General features: G+C 35.7%; 1 protein-coding gene across 26 annotated transcripts in view; it reads left to right on the top strand.

Moving 5' to 3' along the window:
• Positions 1–16089, top strand: part of LOC134527184 (uncharacterized) — a 100454-nt gene that overhangs the window by 38738 nt on the left and 45627 nt on the right. The gene's annotated exons all lie outside the window — the stretch shown is intronic.

Here is a 16089-nt window from a genome sequence, read left to right on the forward strand (position 1 = left end):
CACACTCAACGGGCCGCGATGCGCGCACCGCGCGAGCGGGTACGGTGTTGACTTGAGACGTAAACTGAACATTAGGAGAATTGAATTTAGAATTAGAATTAGAATTGGAAACATGAACAGAACTACCTGGAGAGGCCTTGGAGTGAAAATTCTCGTGATATTGTTTGACAGCTAGCAATCTATTTTCCACCTCTGCGCTCCACTTACGGAGAGCACTCAGACTAGAGGGAGGGCTAAGCATGGCGCTATGCTGTAACACTAGCGGAGACACGTTGCTAACAATAGATTGCGTTAATTCCTTTTCAGGGAGGTTCAACTCCAGTACCTCAGCATAGGCCGCAACAGAATTAATGAATTGCAACAAAGGCTCCTCAGGCCTCTGAAACCTGAATACAAGTTCACGTTTACACGTTTCTAACACACGAGGTGGACAGGCAAACTGTAGCACAGCCGTCTTGAACTGTGCGAAGGTCTGATTCTGATTCATGACGTCAGTAAGCAGTGGCAAAAATGCTGGCCCACACAGGCTCAGGAGAGCTTTCAAAAACTCCGCCTCACTGACTAACTTTAAACCAGCTAAACGTGCCGCGGCACTCAGAAAATCAAGAACCGCACGTGGTTCACTACTATCAAGACGTGGGAGAAGTTTCAAATTAGAAAAAAATATCTTTTCATTAAACCTGGAATTATTCTGAACTGGATTGGCGGGGGTGGGGACTTGCCGAGACGGTACCTCGTCTGACGACTCCCAGGCGCCGCGCACGTGTCTGACGAGCAATCCACGAAGGTCGCCACATTTGCGTCCTCCTCGAAAGGAACGGCTTCCTCCGTCAAAACCTGGATGAGGTCGTCTCCGCAAACGGTAAATCCACCCGGTTGCCGGAGTCCCCATAGTGCATGAAAAATAGAACAGAAACACGTAAGTACACACAGTCCTGCAGCAGAGTTGCGCAGTTGAAATAGGCGGGGGCCTATTAGGGATTGAAGGAAGACCAGAGCCTGGCTAGGACTGCGGATTACGTGTTTGGAGCAGTTGGGCAAGCAAGGTAAAAGGTTTCAGGTACACAGACATTTTTATTCAAACAATTAAATCAAAACAATAGATTACTGATGTAAAGTCGATACAATTTTAGGCAAAGTTTAAACACAATAATCAAAGAACAATGATATAGGACAAAACGGGCTTCAATGGTAAGCCGGCTACACCGTGTAACGATCCCATTAAACAACGCAAATGACGTGAAGTAAGAGCAGTGCCTAGTATTACAATTCAAACATTTTTCATTTCTCAAGCTACTGCAAAGTGCAGTTAAAAGCGTTACGATGACAAAGCTACTGCAAGGCGGTTACATTTAAAGATTTACATAATTAAATAAAAGATCAAAACAGATGCGACGACGACTCAGGGGAAAAAAAAACAAAACTAAGTTTCCAAGTTAGATTACGTTAAGTCACGTTAAAACATTAATCCAAACTAATAATTTTCCAGGTGGCGGCTGAAAGGGAATTTAGACAAACAAATTACAAATATATGACTACATTAAAGCAAGGGCCACCGCCTCACCCATAACTCAATTCCAACTTACATGTTTCCCCTGAGGTCGCACACACACGTAGGTCTAAGTTGACCTAAACAACTACATGCTCGTAGACTACAACCGCTGACAACCGAGCCTAACCAAAAATCAAGGAAGAAAGAGGCCTCCTGACCAACAAACACAGCTTTTATAACATCGCGCCGCAGCGCGCGCATGCGCCAATCAACGAGAGGAGGGGGAACGAGTAGACATAGAAACACTAGGGAGGGGGAGAAAGGAGGGAGAAGGAGCAGGGGAGCGGAGTGCCGGAAGCCGATGCGGCGCGCACAGTTGAAATCGCTACATGATCAAGAATATATTTGCAGTTAATTTTAGAGCTAAAACAATTTTCAATGATAATTTAATCTATGTATTCTCTTCAGTCTGAAAGATCTGGTAAATTAGTTTTAATATTTATATTGAATTGATTCAATTTAATCTCTACCGATGAATTAATATAACTCACAAATCACTGAACAGTATTCTAATTTTGATCTGAATAATGAATAGTAAAAGAGAAATAATAGAATCAAAAGTAGTAGCAAAAAATGTGATTAATTGATTAAAACTAGAGTTCTTCTGACACTACTAATCAAAGGATTAACAAGCTGATGAAACTGTAATTTAGAATATAAAAATACCAAGAACTTTTAAAGTGAACGTCATGGGAATTATTAGGGCTGTGCGAATGTGACTTTTTCAATGCAAATCAAATGTGAATCAAATAATTGCAAATATTTGTGAATATCAAATAATTTGCAAATATTTTTTAATTAAGTTGTAGGTATAAATCTGAATAATTACAGTCAAAATTTGGCATATTATAAATTGCTGTTTAAAAGAGTAATGTTCTTTAGCTTTATATACATTTTTATTACTCAAGTAACATGTAAATTTTTATGTCTCTGCTAATGGTTTAGTAATAAAACACAATCAGTGATATAGAAATGTCTTCATAAAAAGCCAAGCCTACACCTTGCCATCAACATTACGTAAATTGCAGTGCAAAAAGACCAATTCCTTTACATGTTCTGGATCCAGGCATTGCCTCTTGGAAGTGGCAACGTTCCCAAAAGCAGAAAAACAACGTTCTGAACTTCACTTCTTCTTCTGAAAATTAAAAACGGCAAAAAAAGTTTATGAAAGTAAACAGATCTTCGATGTATCAGTTTTATTCTCGGCAGTAAATAGTCAAGCGATTACCAATCTATATATTGAAGAGTTGTTTATTACAACTGCTCGTAAGCATAGTCAATATTCCGTACTCAAGAGTCTTTTGGAATCAAACTTGTCAAGGCAAAATAATTTTTAATGAATTTTGTTTATCTTGTCTTTTTAATTTTATCTAATTATTTACGTAACATTTTCGGTAGTTTAAAAAGCGATTGCGCTGGAGCAATTCTAGCAACACAATTCTCTGGCCATGGGCCGCTCTGCTGGCCATCAATACAAACGGACACATTTTCTGTTTTACTGTAGCTATGATTAGGGATGCAACATCGCTCTTAAAAACAATGATATCATGATCATCGATGTTCAAACGAAAAAGCATCAATGTCAAAAAACATCGTTCTGACAACCAATACATCTATGTTTTAACCGATGTTTTTAAATATCAGGAAAAACATGCCAAAATGATTTAAATTATAGTATGTAGCCAAAAACCATAGCTACTACAGGGTCCTGACCACAATATCCATACAGTCGTGTCTCATGCTAAACAAAAACATGTATTAAAAGCAATTGAAAAAAAAATGGGGGAAAAGCATGAAGTGTATATGCAGGTTTAAAATGTAACATTAATTTTCTCGATAGAGCTAGCGAGACCGTATCGGTACCAATCAATACCTTGTATGTACAACAAGCTATGAAATTGTCCATAAAGTCTCGCTGCTTTTTCCCTATATTTTTCAAAATTTAAAAGAAAATTCTTATGTAAACAAATTTTTTTAACGGTATTTATTTTTTCCAAATGATTTTACACATCTTAAAGTACTGGAAAAAAATTAATACTAAAATCAACCAAATAGTTCAGTATTTACAACATTTTTGATACCTTCTTAAAAATGTAGGTTTTTATAGTAAGTATAGACAGTTAAAAAATTGTATCTTAAAAACTAAATATCATAACGTAATGTTTTTTTATATATTCAATAAATATTCATGAAATGATGGCCAAACTATTATAAAAAAACTAGGGTAATTTTAATGATGAACGATTTCAATGTTTTTGGACTTTTTCGTCGATGCATCAGCGATGTATCGCTCTTCAAACCATCGATGCTAACATCGATGTTTTGAAAACATCGATGTATTGTTTGCATCCCTAGCCATGATGGCCGCTGTGTTTACTTTTCTATCATTAAAAAAAATTCTCTAGATTTGTATTAGTAAAATTAATAGAATGGTGACCAAAGAGTATGTGTGCATTAGTTTTTAATGGTGAAAGCTGATGCGCTGGCATTGTTTTAAATAGTTTTATACTTTTATATGGTACAAACATGGCTCGCCCGAAAATTGTGCTGAGGACAACTGGATATAATAAATTAATTAAGCTACACATCACGTAAAGTTTGCAGTAAAATCGTAAGCATTTAAAATAATTTTCATGCTACATTGGCTTTAATTGTTCTCAGTATGACCATTTACCTAACCTGAAATTTGATGTAAGTAAAGGTCCCCTTACTGTTTTTTTTTTTCTTCCATCAAGTCTCTCGGAAAATTATTTCTCGAGGTTCGACATATTATTGCATCACACGTTTTGTCAAAAAAAAGGTAATATAGTAGAATCCCGCTGAGGCGACCCCTCACGGTTTCCAGAAAAACGGACTTATAAACGGAATTGTTGTAATAGAGAATTCGGGCCAATTTTTAACCCCCCCTGCTAAATATATCCAAATACATAAAAAATTGTCTTTGTTCGCATAGATTTCATATTCAAATAGTCTATGGTGTATAAAAAAGACAACTTTTTAAATTCATATTACACCTTGGACTCGCATACCCCGAACAATGGGTTCCGATAAATACTCGCGCTAAGTGAATTCGCGTCACGCGAGTTCGGCTATGCTAGCCGGCTGGTGGTTATTTTCATTCAAAACGTGGCGAAGGAACTTGTGTGGATCAGGTAGAAATCATTCGGCTATAAACGAAAGATAAAAGAATAATGCTATCCTGAAATGCTGTGACATGTTTTTTGAGTAGATAATCACTGCGACAGACCGACAATATGCGCTCCCGCCCTTGCCGTCAGCAATGTTTATTTTGACAGGTCAAGCAATTATCTTTTCCACATCCCTTCGCAGCGTAAAAAAAAAGAATAAAAACACGTTGGAATGCAGTTGGAAAAGTAACTATGCAGTAAAATAAATATATTTACGGCCCTACTAAATTTTTCTATTCAATAAAATTCGAGGTATTAGTGGTTTTTTCAGCAGAAACTACTGTGTGACTAATAAACAAATTGTTTCATATTAACTTAAACTTATAAAGTAATATTTATTTTACCGAGAATGGACTATACAACCTGGATTTTGTCGCACACTGTATGGGAGGGGATGAGGATGCTGACAGTTTCTCACGCAGAAGGTTGAAAATAAGGGAGGGAATGTGTTGAAATGTTAGTGGCGGGGGGTGTTGTTACATGGTTTGTGGCTCTGGGAGGGATGAGCCTTGAAGAATTAGCAGGGGATGGGAGAGGTAAGCGTCGCGTCACGTCACGAATGACGTCAAGCCGCCGCTACCGCCAGCCTGGCCGGACGAGTTTCTTATGCTCTCGCAGAAGCTACCACAGCGGCTTTTCGTGCGGGCGGGTAAGATAACATGACAGCTGAGACTGCTTTTCATGCGATAGTGGAGGCGCCGAGCTCGGCTAGACACTGCCGCGTGGACAGTGTAGAGGGGTGGTATCTATTTTTAGCCGTATTTTTTATGCCTGCCTGCTTACAGTACAGCTCTCGCCAAGATAAACGTGAACACATAGCACCCAACAAAGTTTAACAGACTTGTTTTTCAGCCGATTTTACTCAAAATTCGACTTTCTCTGCTCAAATTTTTCACGGTTTCTCAAAAATTGGTCATATAAACGGAATGGATGCATCAGAGGGGGGTTGCATCGGCGGGATTCTACTGTATTAATACATTCGAAAACTTTTGAATATTTGAATATTTCAAATACCTAATTTGGTTTCGAATGTGAATCGAATCAAATGTTTGATTCGCACAAATATTTGCAATTTCAAGTATTCACACTCTCCTAGGAATTATAGTATTTTCTAATTTCTAATATATAATATATAATAGGGGATTAATTTCTAATAAATGATATGATTTTAGGTTTTTGCTTATAAAGAGATACTAAATTAAGTTTGCACCAATTGAAAATTGCATTGATGTCAGTTTATAGTAATAGACAGTCATTGAAAGAAATAATTTTTCTGCTAATTTTGAGATAGTCAGCAAATAATACTCTGTTGGAGTGAATAGGAACATAAGAGATATTAATAAACATATTGAAAACTGAAGGTGACAGAGTATCACTTTGTAGAACACCAGAACTGACTATATAGGGTAAAAATGTGCAATTGTTTATGGAAAAAAGAGCAGCTTCTATTTTTATATTGCGAGAACCAGTTAACTTAGATCAAAGTTAGATAACTTTCCAAGAAGAATTGTATGGTTAACAGATTTAAAAGCTTTTGCTAACTCAAAGTAGCAGGCATAAACCTGTCCTATATTAGTAACTTTGTTAAAATGGGATTTAGAAAAGTAATAAGATTAATAGCAGTGGTTATTCCTGATCTTAACCCATGTTGATAGAAAGATAATTTTTTTTTTTAAAGGGAAATTTATAATTATAAAATAATTTTTATCATAAATTTTAGAAAGACCATTGAGAAGAGAAATATGTCAATAGTTAGTAACATTTAATTGAAAGCATTTTGTGGATGAGAATAACCTTGGCAATTTTCCATTTGTTAGGAAAAACTTGAGATTAGAAATTCATATTAAATAAATGTTTCAAAAGAGGTGCTAGTAGGTGAGAACAACCTTTTAGAATAAAATCAGGTACTCCATAGGGACCAGAAAGCATGGAAGATTTAAGGGACTTAATACTCCAAAGCACAAGACTTTCCGAAATGATAGGAACTGAGTTGGTATTATAGGTTTGAAGTAGTCATTTGGATCTTATCATTAGAGGACAAATAATCACCAAAACATTAGATAATACAGAATGATCACTAGAAATAACACCGTTAACCTTTAGTGCATGTTGTTAATTAAAACTGTCTTTTATTACATAATTTAACAACGTGCCAACATTTTTTGGGGTTGGTTTTGGTGTTGTTATGAATGGTCCTGGTCCAATTAATTATGTAATGCTTGATAAAGGTCTTGACCTGCTTCCGATAGTAAGAGTGAGAAGTAATTAATGTTATTTCTTTTGTAAAATTTATAAAATGTTTCTTAGTTTTTATAGCAGGAATTAAATCTCTGGAAAATCAGCAAGGGTAATTAAAGGCCTTTTTTGTTACCACCGGAATGAACACGTTAATATTATGAGAATGGTATTTTTTGTGAACAACTAATGTTCCTTAACTACCCCCTAAAATGGCATTTTGAATTTTACACAGGGCTATGTAACCAGGAAAATTATGTGGTATAAACACTTAAAAATCATGAAATTTTTAACAAAAACTTATATATTTCTAAAAAAATTACAATGTTAACAATTCCAAATATATTCAGTACAACTTATTGGTTTTTATGTGCTAAATATCACAAATTTCAAACTTAAAAAATATCAAATATTGTAGAATTCACTCAAGAAAGAATTTGTAATTATATAATAATGAACAAATTACCTCAATTTTACAAGATTTTTAATAAGTTAATAAATTAATTTCTGTAAATTTTTAACATGCCCACCAACAGTTTGGTAACTTTATAGGTGGGCATAACATACAAAAAGGTACAAAGTACAAATGTAGTTCCTACAGGCATGCAAGTGCCAAACCCATGTAGGCACTAAGTACAAGTACACCAATCCCTCACTTAGCACGTCTTCAGATTGCACAAATTCATTTAGCGCAATGTTAATTTTTCTGCCCCAGTTTTGAATAGCATATCTGTAAATTTCAGTTAGCACAAAATCGCCACAAAGTCTGCTTCAACTAGGTAAAAAACAGATGTACCGTGGCATAGTTAGCCATACGAGGGAGGAAGAGATGCCCGCGCAGGTCTGACTACGCCATCGGCTGTTGTACAAACATCAGCTATGGCAAGTTCAGTTGCGGCTATGGAGTGTAAAGGATCTAATATTTTTAGGTCTGCGTGTATGCCGCCATGTCGTACCGTTGTCGCCTGGCCTCAGACCGGGCCGTGATGATCTTCAGTCTAGCCAGCACGTACAAACGCAAGCAACGTCTGCCCATTTGTCTGCCGTTAACTGTTCGTGCGCAAGCACCTGCAGTTGGAATCATAGTGGAATCATTGCTTCCAAGTAAAAGCATAATGCATCGTGTTCAAGTATTTGAGACAAAACTAGAAGTATTACGGCATGCAGAATATCATGAAGGACACACTCATGTTGGTCGCACTTAAGTTTCAAGCAAGTCAACTGTGTGCACAATCGTATCAAATAAGGACTCTATCAAACTTTTATATAAGTCTGATGCTGTTAGTTGTACTAGTGGGAATATATTTGACATTAGATACCAGAAGAGAAATGAACAGATGATTCACATGGAAAAGGTTGTTAAATGAATGGTGCAAAGAAAAAAAAGTCAAGGGCCTGACAGGATTAATGTAATCCAATTTTTGAAAAATTAAAATGTAAATATCCAGACAGTAATATTGGTTTCACTGTCAGTAAAGGATGGTTTGGAAAGTTGGTGAAAAAGTACGCGACGTGAGTTGAAGGTCACGCCCGAACGGGCAAGTCAGCCAGTCGACTGTCGATAACTACAGCGAAACCCCTTACTTACGTTACCGTTATTTACGTTTTCCCGTTATTTGCACTATATTCTTCAGGTCCCGTTTAGTTCCCATTTAGTCCAATACAATACCTTCACGCAAATTACGTCTCAAAATTCGAATCCATCCCGCTATTTACGTCACGTAACAAACATAAACAACTTGGTGCAATCGCCATAGATGATGAAACTGTAAAAGAATTGTCCGAAAATAAACATGTGAAACGCGTCAAAGATTTCGTTCGTATCGAAAACCACAACACACTACAAGATGGCGATGAAGTTGTGCGGGCTCTATTTGCGCTGCGAGCGCTGTCGATTTTCTGGACGATATTTTAATCACATACACAACTGCATGTTTACATTCTGTGAACATTATGTTAAAGGAAAGTCAACATCCGTTAACGGTAAATAGAATGCTAGAATAACGTGGTAGAAAATATTGTGTAAGAAAGTTTCCTTTTATTTTGAATTTTTTTTTATCAGTGAAGTCTGTCTTTTATGGTTAAGTAATGGAGAAAAGGCAGCGTCAAACTTTTTCAGTGGCGGAAAAATTAAAAATAATTGAAAAATCAGACGAGTTTGTGGGAACACGAGTTGATTTGGCAAAATAACTTTCAATTCCCATCAGCACACTCAATACGATTTTGAAGAATCGTAATAGCATTGCAGAAAATGCAGCAAAATGCGGGCCAAGTGCAAAAAAACGAAAATACTGTAAAGAATCAAAATTTAAAGAAGTTGAAGATATTCTTGTGGAGTGGTTTGTGGGTGCACGTTCTGCGAATCTGCCAATCAGCGGGTCCATTTTGCGAGAAAAAGCTCGTGTGATTGCATCCCGGCTTGGCATTGAAGATTTTACAGCTTCCAATGGATGGCTAGACAGGTTCAAACAACGCCATAATGTTGTTTACAAAGTTGTATGCGGTGAAAGCAAGAGTGTGAATGAAGAGACAGTGGAACACTGGAAGGAAACTCAGCTTAAGGAGAAGATTGCCAGCTATTCTCCGAAAAATATATTTAATGCTGATGAAACTGGATTGTTTTATAGTGTTCTGCCTGACAAAACTTTCACTTTTAAAGGGGAGAAGTGCCATGGAGGAAAGTTAAGTAAGCAACGAATCACTGTACTTCTGTGTACAAATGCTGATGGAAGTGAAAAGTTGCCTCTCTATGTTATTGGCAAGGTTATGAAACCCAGGTGTTTCAAAAACGTACGCACCCTTCCTACCAAGTACACAGCAAACAAAAAGTCATGGATGACGAGTGCACTGTTCCAGAGCCAACTTCATGCACTTGATGCCAAAATGGGTGTTCAAAACAGGAAAATTGTTGTGTTTATTGACCAGTGCCCTGCACACATGGGCAACATACAGCTTCGTAATACAGAAGTTGTTTTTTTCCCTGCGAACTGCACGAGTGAACTACAGCCACTGGACCTAGGTATTATACAGTCATTCAAGTTCCTGTACCGAAAATACCTGGTCACAAGAGCGGTGACCATGCTTGACACCGGTAAGGATCCCTCGACAATGAAGATTGATGTATTGACAGCCTTACACTTCACAGCTAGAGCATGGAAAGAGGTCACAGTTACGATTCAAAATTGTTTTGCGAAGGCAGGCTTTTTTTTTTCCAGAGGCAGGTTGTAGTGCCAGTGAAGATGATGGTGTCACCATCATAGAGGATGTGCCTGAGTATTGCCAACTGTCTCAAAAGGAGTCTTTTAAGGACTATGTGGCAATTGACCAGCAGGTAGTTACCTCACAAGTCCAGTGTGTGGAGGACATTATTATCAATAGTGGCATCACCAACTCGCAAGAAGATGATGATGATGAAGAAGAAGAGGGACAAGAAGAACCAGTTCCTACTACAAGAGACGTGCTCGCAGCTCTTCAAACATTGCGCAGCTATATATCAAGTTCTGAAGGCAGTGCTAGTTCATTTGATAACTTTTATAATTTGGAGAGGCAAATAATCTCCTTGAACAGCCAAAAAAGCAAGCAGAAAAAAATTTCAGATTTTTTTGTTAGGAAGTAATCAGAAAAACTTTTTGGCTTTCATTATTTTTTTATTTTTGTCAAATGTGGTAAATTAAATGATTAAATACTAGAGTAAAATTTGTTGTTAGTGTGTTTGTACCTGCATTATAGTATGTGCTATCATTGAATATATATAACTTATAGAAGTCGCGAGGGGATACGATTTATTCTGCCAGTTTTGGAATCAAAACTGAGGTAGTTGCAAGCTCCCCCGCCAGACAGCTCTGCTTTCGAAAAGAAGGCACTCGTGGTTAGTGTCTCCCACGCTAGAGCGCTTTAGTATCGCTTGTCTCAAGGTCGCGCGCGTATTATCTCTCTCTCTCTCTCTCTCTCTCTCTCTCTCTCTCTCTCTCTCTCTCTCTATCTATCTTTTGTATTTTGTTTCCGTTGCTGTATGGAGGGCCAGCGCATTGACAAGGCGGGAGGTTATGCTCGTCAAAACGATACATAAATATATTGAACACAACTGTATTTTGTTTAAAGAACCGAAAGTGAAAAAATATTCCTTGAAATATTACACAATTATTTAAAAAGAGCCACATATATCAGTACTTCATTGGTGTTGGATTCCAGATGGTGTAATAATTATTGTATTTGAATAAAAATCGGTCCAATTGGATATAAAATAAATATTTTATTCACCAAATTAATTAAAGTACCTCAAAGAATCCACTTTAATATAAATTCAACCAAATGTATGCAAAGAGGAAATTATAAAATACCAGACACTGTTATATAAATAGTTGATCTGTGCACGAACTTAGTCATACATTAATAAAAACTTTAGTAAGCTCTAACACAAGAAACTCGTTTTTATCGGGGAAAAATATTGTATGTTAAAGAAATAACTAAACAGTAAACATGTACATACATAATATTTATGTTCGCATACGTGCAGTGAGTATTATTTTGCAGTGATATATTAATATTTTATTAACATGGCTAGATCTAAAAAAAGTTTATACAAAATTTTAAAAATATTTACTACCTATATACTTTTCATAAGTAAGGTTGGTTTGTAAATTCTCCTTCAGGAGCATTATACAACACAGTGCATTAAATTGCATTTCAAGTCACATAAAAAAAATTAAAAATGGGTGGAAGTAAAATAAAAATACCACACACAAATGATTATACGTACTATTTTATCATCTTTATAATTTACAAATAATTAGGGCCCAATAACTTTGAGTTAAGATGGTGTATAAAACTCTAGCGAAAAACAGTTCTCTGTATTCTAGAGTTGTTTGAAGAGTTTATTTACATGCACAAAAACTTTCAATGTAAAAAAAGCCACATTATCATCCTACCATAGTAGGTGACATTTTTGACAGTTCGTACAACGAAATTTGTGACTTTGACATATGAATTATGTGAAGCATTAAGAATTTGTGAATCAATAAACAAAACTAACACATATTCATGTAGTGCAAGACTAGCTAATCATGTATTAATAATTTTTGTTTATTCTACAGTAAAATATTCAGCGGCCAAAGACTTAAGCCGTTGCAATAAATGTAATCTAAAGCCATCTTAAGTGAAACAAACTGTTGCTAAATGAGGCCCAGTAATTTTGAGCGAAATTGTATTCGTGCAAGTTCCCATGTACCACAGCTGTATTTACCTTATATTATATGTATATGCATAATAAATTTAAATATCACTTAAGAACTTTAAGAAAAAATAAAACAGAGTACAATATAAATTTCAAAGAATTATTTCATTCTAAATATCAGTATATAAAACTCTTCCATTGCGTATAAAATTTTTGTAACTTTTACTTCCGTACATTCATAACGATACGAAACATGCACAATGCAATTTAATGCCATTTAACAAAACTATTGTGTTATTGTCCCTAGGTATTCGTTACTTATACGTTTTATACGTTAAGTAAAATAACCTCATTAGTAAGTACTATTTTTTACAACATTAACTAATGTAAAATATTTCATTGTCGAGCTTTAGCAAACGACTTACACACGTGCAATCACTGACACGTATAGAGGAAGGTTTATAAATCAATGACTCGTTAGAAAATGTACGTGTTTGTTTCATCATCTGTGAAATATGTAAAAATATGATCGTGTAAAACGCAGACTGTCATATGTCAGGACTGAGATTATTTGTCAGAAACGTTTGTTGAAAGCTTTCAAACTAGCAATAGTTCTAATGAAGGAATAAATAGCCCAGTCAAAATATGCTAACATTTCGCTCGTAGTCGAATTAATTTGTTACACTTTGCACGTATTTAGTAGTGTCCAGGGGAATTAAAATCAAAAGTCATGATGAATAGGAAGTGAGGTAGTCAGAAACTAGAAAGGATTATAAAAAAAAGGCATTTTTTTTTTTTTTTTAAATATCTCGTAAATGAGTAACCTTAAAAGAAAAAAGGTTTTAATAAAAAAAATGAAAGAGTATTAAAAATCCTATAAAAGATTATTTTCACTTTTTCATTTCTCCAATATTGTTTGAGATAGTCTCACTTAAAAAATGAGTTTTTTTTATTTATCTCAAACATTTTTCCTATAGCAACTGACCTATATATTTGTAAACCGTGCCTCTCGTATGCCAAATGCCGTCACTTGAATTTACAAGACATGTTTAAGCTAGAGTCCATGATGACCCCAGAATTAAACATTTTTACATGTCAGGGCTACTTCTCAAAGAAAAGAACTGATAGCGTTTGGTCAGACAGACCACAGAGCAGACTTAAATGCGTAACATGAGAATTGTTGGAAGCCTCACACGAGGACGAGGATTCACTGACAAGTTCTTGAGAGAGTGGATCTTGGGGATGACTGCATTTGCATCTGCTCATCATTGAAGAGTTATGCGCTACTTATTTTATATCTTTGAACGACTAGATTTCTGACAATATCGAAAAAGTAGGGATGCCACAGATTAATATAAGATCTCTGCTTAGCTAAATAATCACCCACCATTTCCTGGATCACAACAAATCATGTCTATAGCAACTGGACTAGTAGGGGATGCCACAGTTACCTTTTTCAATGCTATAGTAATTGGCGAGCAATCAATACAGAGTAATATTGGAAAAATGCTAATCAAGCATTGTCACGAAAAGATCAAACTCTCCCTCTGGCGAATATTAGCTACACTATTACATTCAATTGTAATAGCTCATTAATCATTTGTTAGTTTTCCAGAGGATAACGATAAGTGAAGAAAAATAGGATGACTTGATCATGTATATGCAGTATGAGTTGGCTCCATTTCATTTAGCTCTCTTTGACGAAGCTGGGATACGCAAAACCAAGAACCCTGTACATGTTTTAGGTGACGAGGGAGAATTTGGACTTGGAGAACCCTGACTTTGTTCTTAATGGTGGATTCTTACTACACAGTCATATAGCCGATAAGAGGTACTGATTCCTCTATTTGCCCAAAATATGTCAATTACATTATCATTTCATATTTATCATGACTGTTGATGTGACGTTCCGTGCAGACCACTGAACAATTGAAACACAAAATCATAAACATCGGTTTGAATTTGAGCACATAATATACTTTGACTGGGCTAGAAGTCTATAACACCTCGTGTTTAAATGCGTACCTAATTTTTAGAATCTCAATATAAGTGTCTTCCAGGTTAATTTTTTTTTCTGGATACATAATAAAATATTTTGGAATTCAAATTGTTCATAACTTAGGTAATAACGGTAGAATTCAAAGCATTTTAAACCGTTTTATCTACTTAAAAAAAAGTACGGAGGTGGTTGTGTGGACCAATTTTTACCACGTTTTTGTTTTTATTTTTGTATAAAACTAAAGTTCGAACTTATGTTTTTCTTACGCTAATCCACTTAAAAAGTATGTTCTCTTGTAAATAAACGCAAAATTTTTCACATGACGTTTTTTGACAGCGATCATTAAGCTACTAACATCTTAATATTGTAAAGTAATAAACAAAAAAATACTAATGCAGCTGCAGTCTATCTACTCACAAATAATTAATTGTTTAGTTATTTCTTAAGCACATATTGCAATCTATCTAAAAAAAAATTGGAAACGCTTGCCAAACAAATGCATTTTATGACAGACGATGTGGGTAATACTTGGCTAAAACTTTGCGTTTATTAAAATTTACATCGAAAATTAACTAGCGTTCACTCGGTTTTAGTCAAAATGATGAAATTAAAAATATGTGGTTGCTGTAATATAATTAGTTTTTTAAAGAAATTAAAACGTGGATATTTTAAATATAATAGAAAAGAATTCTTTACTAATTCATATTAAATAATTATGACTTTCCTCGCATACTAGCGTCAACTTTTTTTTACACAGTATATAACTGATAAATAATGTAAAACAAAATTGGCAAGTTATAATTCACAACTTCCCTTTCATTATTTTTAACTGGAAAATGGAACATTGATGTGCCTTATGAACCGATCCTCGTATTCTGACAACCCGTGTACGCACATTTATAACCCTTCAGCATGTCTGAAATTATAAAATTATCAATGCGAAATAAAGTTAAAATAAGTAGGTATTTAACTTTTAAATTAAATCATATTTTAAACTCAACACGGACTGAAGGCCTGATACAAAGTTCTTAGGAGCTAATTTTCACGTTACTAGGGTACACAATCCCTCGATACAGTGATCCCAGTAACTGTCTTCTCCGTTCTTCCGGGGTTTCGTGGCTCTCAAAGGCAGTGGTAAGGAATACTTATCGTCAAGGTCGCCGAACGGTGCTGATACCAGCTTCCCGTGTATGGGAGGGTGAAGGGAGGTGGCATGACTGGCTGGTTAACGTAGTACGTCCTAAGACCGCTAGGGGCGTGCGCTGTCGATACCCAGCGATTGAAGCGATCGCAGCGGCGGAGCTTGGAACTACAACAATTCTTCTGGGAAACCGGACAGAAAATTTAACCTGGGCTCGCGACTTCTATACATTATATATATTCAATGGTGCTATTAAACAAAAGGAAAAAAATACTGAATAAGGTAAGCTGTACTCCTTTTCATTCTTTTCCCTTTATTTACACTTTCCCGCTTTTTACACTTTTTTACTTTGTCCCCATGAAAAGTGCAAATAAGGGGTTTTGCTGTATCTCCCTTTACCCAGTGTCGTATTTGTCATATATTCAAGGGTAGGCTTATGAAGATAAATGGTGTGACATACTTATCGTTGAGTGTTATTTTATGCATTTATGTTAGGTAAAGAATATATGCCTATACATTTTGGAACACATTAAGTAAACTAGCCTTGCTATTTATGAAGACCAATGCTTCAGAATACACAATTTTGGATAGTACAAACACTTTTAGGAACACGTTAGTCGTGCCAAGTGAGGGATTGGTTTTGGCACCACCTGCAAGAAGAACTCAAACAGGTAGGCACTAGAAGTAAATAACCAACTAACACTAGTAGGCACCCCATACCTGCTGGGACTACAGCACATAAGACAAACACAAAGAACAATACATTTCATAACAAGAAAATACAGGAACAGGTAAATAGAT

The sequence above is a fragment of the Bacillus rossius genome, chromosome 1 (assembly GCF_032445375.1).
Source record: "Bacillus rossius redtenbacheri isolate Brsri chromosome 1, Brsri_v3, whole genome shotgun sequence".
NCBI lineage: Eukaryota > Metazoa > Arthropoda > Insecta > Phasmatodea > Bacillidae > Bacillus > Bacillus rossius.